Source organism: Peromyscus leucopus, chromosome 1, assembly GCF_004664715.2.
Source record: "Peromyscus leucopus breed LL Stock chromosome 1, UCI_PerLeu_2.1, whole genome shotgun sequence".
In the NCBI taxonomy this organism is placed as follows: domain Eukaryota; kingdom Metazoa; phylum Chordata; class Mammalia; order Rodentia; family Cricetidae; genus Peromyscus; species Peromyscus leucopus.
In genome coordinates this window covers 137,265,256-137,272,270 of record NC_051063.1, presented here as the reverse complement: position 1 = coordinate 137,272,270, position 7,015 = coordinate 137,265,256, and the positions used below count along the sequence as shown (strand labels likewise).

The 7,015-nt window shown below is 51.0% G+C and overlaps 1 pseudogene; it reads right to left on the bottom strand.

Moving 5' to 3' along the window:
- LOC114699883 overlaps positions 1 to 7,015 on the bottom strand; it is a 96,032-nt pseudogene that overhangs the window by 1,737 nt on the left and 87,280 nt on the right.

Below are 7,015 nucleotides of genomic sequence, written 5' to 3'. Positions count from 1 at the left end.
TGCTCTCCTTCCTCTACTGTGAACTGTAAACCCAGGAGTGTGTGCTGGTTAGATGCGGCTGCATGAGGCGGTCTAGCCTCGGCACCCCTTCGTGGCTCTCACCTTCAGTGGCATTCAGCAGCATGCAGACTCCTAGTGGGAAGGACGTCACACAGCAAGTGAGACACTGTCCCCTTGCTCCGACTGGAGTCATCATTCCACTGTGTGAACCAGGAGCCTCTCAAAACTAGGTCCTCCTGGGAGGTGGCTCAGAGGTCAAGAGCATTGTGTTGCGTTTGCAGAGGACCTGGGTTTGGTTCTCAGCACCCACATAGTGGCTCCCAACCATCAGTAACTCCAGTTCCTGGGGATCCAGCAGGAACTTGTGATCACCAGGAACACATGGTACACATACATGTAGGCAAACCCTCATACACGTTTTTAAGGCATCCAAGAGCAAAGATGGTCTCCTACCCCAGCCCCCCAGTGTCTTCATGCAGGTCTCCAGTTTTGACAGCTGTAAATACAGGCCATAGTGGTGAGAAGTCAGGTCCTTTCCTTCCTTCCAGATTCCTCGTTACCTTTTAGACTTCCTGGTCCAGCAAGCTGTGCCAGCTCCTGCAACTCTGTGTGTGTGTGTGTGTGTGTGTGTGTGTGTGTCTTGTGTGTCTGTGTAGCCCTGACTTTCCTGAAACTCTGTGGAGACCAAAAAGACCTCAGACTTACACCGTTCCTCATTTACAGTTGTGAATTGGACTTAGCCCCACCTAATACGGCCTCCAGAGAGGTTGGACAGTACCCAAGCTAAAGTCCTTTACCATCCCAGGAACCCCACAAGGGCTGTGTCCTTGACTTCTTCCCGCTGGTGGGGAACCAGGTTCAGGCTAAACGACCCAGGGGGCTCACATGGTTGCCCATAGCACATGATGGACAGTGTGTGGCCGCTGGGTCGAGGGCTGAGGCTATGCTCTAGATCTGTGAGTGCACAGCCGGCTCCTGGACCACCCCTGTTGCAGTGATGGGCCCTTCCATGCTGCCGTGGGGCCTCTGTGGGCTACTTGTGAAGGAGGTGAGGGGCTCTGTACCTGGGGTGGTACACGGCTTTGGGGCCAGCCTGACTCTGGAATGGGGCTTCCGGAAGGAAGGAGCCCTGCCAGTGCATCAGCGTGGGGCCAGTTCTCCTGGGAAAGAGTCCCCAGCACCACCAACGGAGAGTCCTGCCTAACAGGGAAGAGTTCCGGCCATCCCGGAGGGTCAGCATCCTGGGAGAATGTCCAGGTTGAGGCTGGGTTAGCTGGCCGTCCCTTCTTAGTGTTAGCACATCCCAAGAGGACCACTGTGTTGTCCATTTGCACATACTGCCTCCTGCTCTGTGTCAGGGCTGTGTGAACTGGAGAAGAAAGGTCTGTTTATGAAGCAACTGGGCAGCTGAGTGGTGGTGGCCCTCTGCCTTTAATACCAGCACTCTGGAGGCTGAGGCCTCTGTGAGTTTGAGGCCAGCCTGGTCTACAGAGCTAGTTCCAGGATAGCTAGAGCTACACAGAGTCTCCCAAAAACAGAAGCAAAGAAGGAAGGACGGAAAGAAAAAAAAATAAAGGAAGAAAGAAAAGCAGTTGGATTTCAGGGAGGCCTTTGTGGGGCTTGGCATCAACAGGCGTGGTAGCAGGAACAGAAAGCCGAGAGCTCACGTCTTTAACAGAACATGAAACAGTCAATTGTTTTTTTGTTTTGTTTTTGTTTATTTTACAAGACAGGGGTTCTCTGTGTAGCCCTCACTGCCCTGGAACTGAGACTAGGCTGGCCTTGAACAGAGATCCACCTGCCTCTGCCTCCTGAGTGCTGGAATTAAGGGTGTACTCCACCACCACTGCCTGACAAAACAGTACATTGTTAGTATGTTGTTTGAATCTTAGATGGTCTTATTAATAGAAAACCCAAGGCCAGATATCAGGGTGAAAGCTGAAAGATCAGAGAAGCAGAACAGCCAGCTACCTAGTTCTTACCTCTACGAAATCCTCAGCCTAAAGAGGGTGAGTTCCTGTTTCCTCAAGCTTTATTTACCTTTCTCTGCCCTCCCATATTACTTCCTGGGATTAAAGGCATGTGTGCTTCCCAAGCAAAGGCATGAGATCTCAGTGCTGGGATTAAAGGTGTGTGCCACCACTGCCTGGCCTCTATGTCTAATCTAGTGGCTGGCTCTGTCCTCTGATCCTCAGGCAAGTTTATTAGGGTACACAGTTTATCACCACATTAGTGAGGTGCAGCTGTAAACTCTCAAGGCCCTCTTCCAGGTACAGTACGTCACTCAGCAGGGTGCACCTCACCATAACCTCCCAAAACAGCAGCACCAACTGAGGACCAAGAGCTCAGGTAAGAACCCATGGGTGCATTTTTCATTCAAACCATAAGTTAGTACAGTGCTAGCCTCGAACACACAGAGGCCTGGGATTGATCCCCAGCCCTGGATAGACAGCTGACACAGTGTTCACGCCTGTAATCCCAGCACTCCAGAGGTCACGGCAGGGGAGTCAGGAGATCAAAGTCATCCTCAGCTACACAGGAGTTTAGGGTGACTGGCCTACTTGAGACCCTGTCTGAAACAGCAATAAAACAGTTGTCTGAAGGTTGAGGATTTGGTGAATTCAAGGCCAGTCGGGGCTGCAGGATGAGTTCCAGGCCAGCATGGACTACAGTGTGAAACCTTGTCTCAAAAAACCTGGAAGCAAAACCAACTAAAGGGCAGCTAGGTCATTAATGTATGAGGCTGTCAAGAGCTTGAGTCATTCATGATCATCCCTGGGTGGGCTTTAGTGCACGGAGAGACTCAGGCTCAGTCTACACAGCCCTGCACCTAGCCTCCAGGTTCGTTTTATGTTATGTGGACTACACAGCCCTACACCTAGCCTCCAGATTTGTTTTTTGACATGGACTTCACCAAGACCAGCAGGGTCAGCCCTCCCTTACTTCAGCCTCAGCCGCCATCAGAGTCAAGGCACTGTCCCTGGAGCCAGGAGTGTTGGGGTAAGGGTCCCAGGTCTTGTGCCAAGGAATGCCTTGCAACCGGGAGTGAGGTCCACCTAGCTGGGTTCTGCCTTGGTTTCTTCAGGGAAAAAGCTCCCAGACACCTTGAACTCAAGCTCCAGGTAGGTGGATCAATCCCAGGTTCATTGGCAGTACTGTTACTAGGTGGTATGTGCTGGTATTTGGCTTTTTTTTTTTTTAAGGTTTATTATTTATTATGTACACAGAAGAGGGCGCCAGATCTCATTACAGATGGTTGTGAGCCACCATGTGGGTGCTGGGAATTGAACTCAGGACCTCTGGGAGAATAGTCGGTGCTCTTAACCTCCGAGCTATCTCTCCAGCCCTGGTATTTGGCTTTTTATAGCACATTTCCTCCGCCTCCCCCCCCCACTGGGGAGTGACTCCACATTTCCCCCATCACCCAGTGGGGAGATGGAAGACAGCCTAGCATGCCTGAGTGCATAGTTCCCTCCTCAGCACCAAAGCATCAATAAAAATCAAACTATGTCCCTGAGGAGTACACATGGTTCCCCAGCTGGCTAGAGAGGGCCAGGGTGCCATGTAGGGAAGTCTGTTCCTTGTCCCACTGGAGAGAATGGGGGCTGCCTGTGGCAGTCAGGTACCCTAGCCTGGTGGCTGTAGACTAGGGCAGTGCCCCTGTGCAGGTCTCCAGCCAGTCACAATGACCCATCTCCTTCTCTCCGTCTAGATTAGGAAGGAGCAAGTGCCCACAGTCTTGAAGGCAGGTCCGTGCCAGGGACCCTGTTAGCAGGTCTGGGAAAGAACAGGGCTGCCAGTCAGTAGACCTGCCCCTCCCTTCCCCCCCCACACCCTCTGCCACCACTTGCTCTCAGCACCAGTCTACTGGGACTTCCAGCAGCCAGCTCCCACTGTTGTCCCAGCTCTGTTAGAGCATTCACAAGCCACGGGCACTCCCCAAGGGTGGATTCCTGGAGGCTGAGGCAGGTGACAAGTCCACCCCCCGAGTTTCATCCCCATGGACTCTTCTGCATCTAAAGCTTGCTGGGAGCCCATGCTAGCCTGTGCAGAGTGTCATGGAGTTCTACAGACCAGGGGCCCATTTCCAAGATCTGGAAACTGAGGCTCCACAGGGGTGCTAGGGTGAACCAGAGTTATGAGCCTCTTTCCAAGGGGCTCAGGGGAGAGGCAGGGGGTGAGTTGTTGCCTTCATCTAGGGGTTCATTATCAGTCTTTACTTTTCTGGCTGCTAGGTGCTCAGCTAAGCAGAGCTGAGTGGCCTGCTCTGTTTAAGAGAAAGAAAACTCAAGCAGAGGAGGAGGCATCCCCGGGTCAGCGTGTAACAGCTGGCACAGCAGGCTGGCACAGTGGTTCCCCTCACCCGACAGACCACCTTGCCAGGCTTTTTGGTACCCTTCCCACTGCAGCATGTGGATGTGACTGTGCAGTATTTGTACACGGGTACCAGAGGGCTCCCGACAAGCTGTGTGTCCCCAGAAAAGGCAGGTTAGCTCTGTGAACCTTACGAATACAACTTGGAAGTCAACAGTGGCTGTGATGAGAATTGAGTAAGTGAATACATACCCGGGGATGGGTGTGGTGGCCCAGGCCTGTAATCCCAGCACTTAGGAAGCTGAGGCAGGAGAATCAGAGGATTGACAGTTCTAGGCCAGCCTGGGCTACAGTTGAGATTCTGCCTCAAAGATGGAGAAACACAGCTGAATTATAGGATATGCAAAGCCCCACCAGCAATGCTTGGTGCTTGGAGAGTGAGTTACAGTTGTGAGCCATTCTTGTTACCCTGTGATGCTTTGGCCAAATTCAGGGACCCTGCCACAGCCCTTGCCTGGCTCAGCCTCCTGGTATGTGCCTTGCCTCTGATTTCTGGCTCTGTGTGTCATGGTTTATGTAGTGTGACCATGGACATCTTCGTCATCACTCTTTGCACATTGTGGTAATGCTTTGACATCCTTTAGCCCCCAGTGGGAACTTGTGGTCAAAGTGAACTATAGTGTAACTGAAGAGACAGGCTGAGGGGTGACAGGGCAATGTGTGGAGACCCACAGAGGTTTCCTAGTAAGAACTTACTCACGGTCAGAGGATCTGAGCTTGCTTTACCCAGCAGGACTGCATAAGGAGATGATTTGGCCAGGGGGTGTTTACCAGGTGTTTGGCAGGGTCTACACTTGGCTGTACAGTGTGTTTTGATTTTGCAAGGAGGAGGTATTTTGCCTCTCCCCTTGGCATATTATAAAAAGTCCTTTTCAATAAAGGATGGGACTGTTGGGTATTGATCCAAGCCCTCCTGAAGCTATCCTGTGTTTCTGTCTTTTCTCATCATCTAGGGCTCTCTATCTAATATTTTCTCATTCTTCTCTCCTCCCTCTAAGAACCCTTCAAAAGGTGGGAGCTGGACCCCTACAGCAAGGTCTTTGCAAATGAAGCTAGCCCAAGACCTCCCACTTGTCCAGTGGTTGGCACAAGGCCTTCTCCTTGTCTAAAGCAGCAGCTCCTTTCTTGTTTCTGTTGTTGACACCATCACTAAGGAAACACGGATCTCTGGCTGGGGCAATGGCTTTGTGGGTAAATGAGGATATTAGTTCAGATCTCCAGCAGCCATGTCAAAGCAAGGCACAGTGGCATGTATCTATAACCCCGGCCCTAGAGACGAGTTGATGCTGGGAGCTGGCTGGGCAGCCTAGACAAATGGTTGAGTTCCAGTTTCAGTGACAGACTCTGTCTCAAGAGAACTAAGGTGGAGAGTGAGTGAAGAAAATACCTAACACACACACAATTCCTCCTGAATCTCATGAAGCAGCAAATTGGTGCTGCTTCACAAAGAAAAGCCAGGACCGTCTTTAACCACTTATGAAGCTCTAGTGTTCCAGTCACAGAATCACACAGACCTGGTGTGAATCACACCATCAGAACCACACTGGACCTGGGATAAAAATTGAGCCCTATGAAAACCATAAACAAACAAACAAACAAACAACCCTCCCTCCCACAATCTCCACGTGCAGCCTCAAACACAGCTCAGGATTCAATTCTATTTGTTCTTTCAGAGTTTAACATAAAGGTTCTCACTCTGCTTGCACATTAGACTCCACCGAGGAGCTTCTAAGAGCACTAAAGCTGAAGCCCCCGCCTCGGTACCTCTGCTTTGATGGGTCTGGGATGGATCCAGTAACGAGTTTTGTTTTGTTTTATTTCCCCCAGGAGAAGAACTGTTCTTTAATCAGGACAGCTGAAGGGCCACAGCCTCTCTGAGGGAGTGGAGACTGTGCACACATGAGTGCACACATGACAGTGACTGTGAACACAAGAGTGCACACATGACAGTGACTGTGAAAACACGAGTGCACACATGACAGTGACTGTGCACATGTGACTATGCACAATGGAGACTGCACACACATGATGCTAGGCCTTGGGGTTTTTTATGGCAGAAAAGGGATGAGGATTCCATCTGCATCTCAGTTCCCTGCAGTCTCAAAGTGGGAGGTACCAGCAGACGGAAGCATCCTGGTCCCTGACAGCCCACACATGTGATCCGTGAAGTCCATTTCCTGCCCAGAGTTTCTCAGTCCACCTGAGGCTTTTAGATCATTAACCCTTTATTCCAGACCCTGAAGACAGATTAAAAAAAGAAGAGGAGCAAAGTATTCTCCCATTGGCTGCTTGGTGATGGAGATGATGAGGGAGACATAGGCTCTGTCCCCAGAATCTAAGAGTGTTGTTCTGGTTGACTTTATGTGGCAGGAGGAGAGTTTTAACTCGATCAGCTGTGGTGGATCATGTGACTGCCATCAAATGATCCGAGAGAAACATCTGAAAACTGTTAGAGGGCTGAAAATGGATGGTTACAGAGTGAACCTGAGAGACTGACTAGGAAGATGTAGTTGAGGGGCGGGGAGTAGAATCAGGAGATGATAGAGAGGAGCCAGAGAGAGGAAGTGGGTGTCCATAGATGGGGCCCCCATATAAGGTTGGGGGAGGATTCGTACTGTGTTTCCAAGGGCTGTGGGTATCA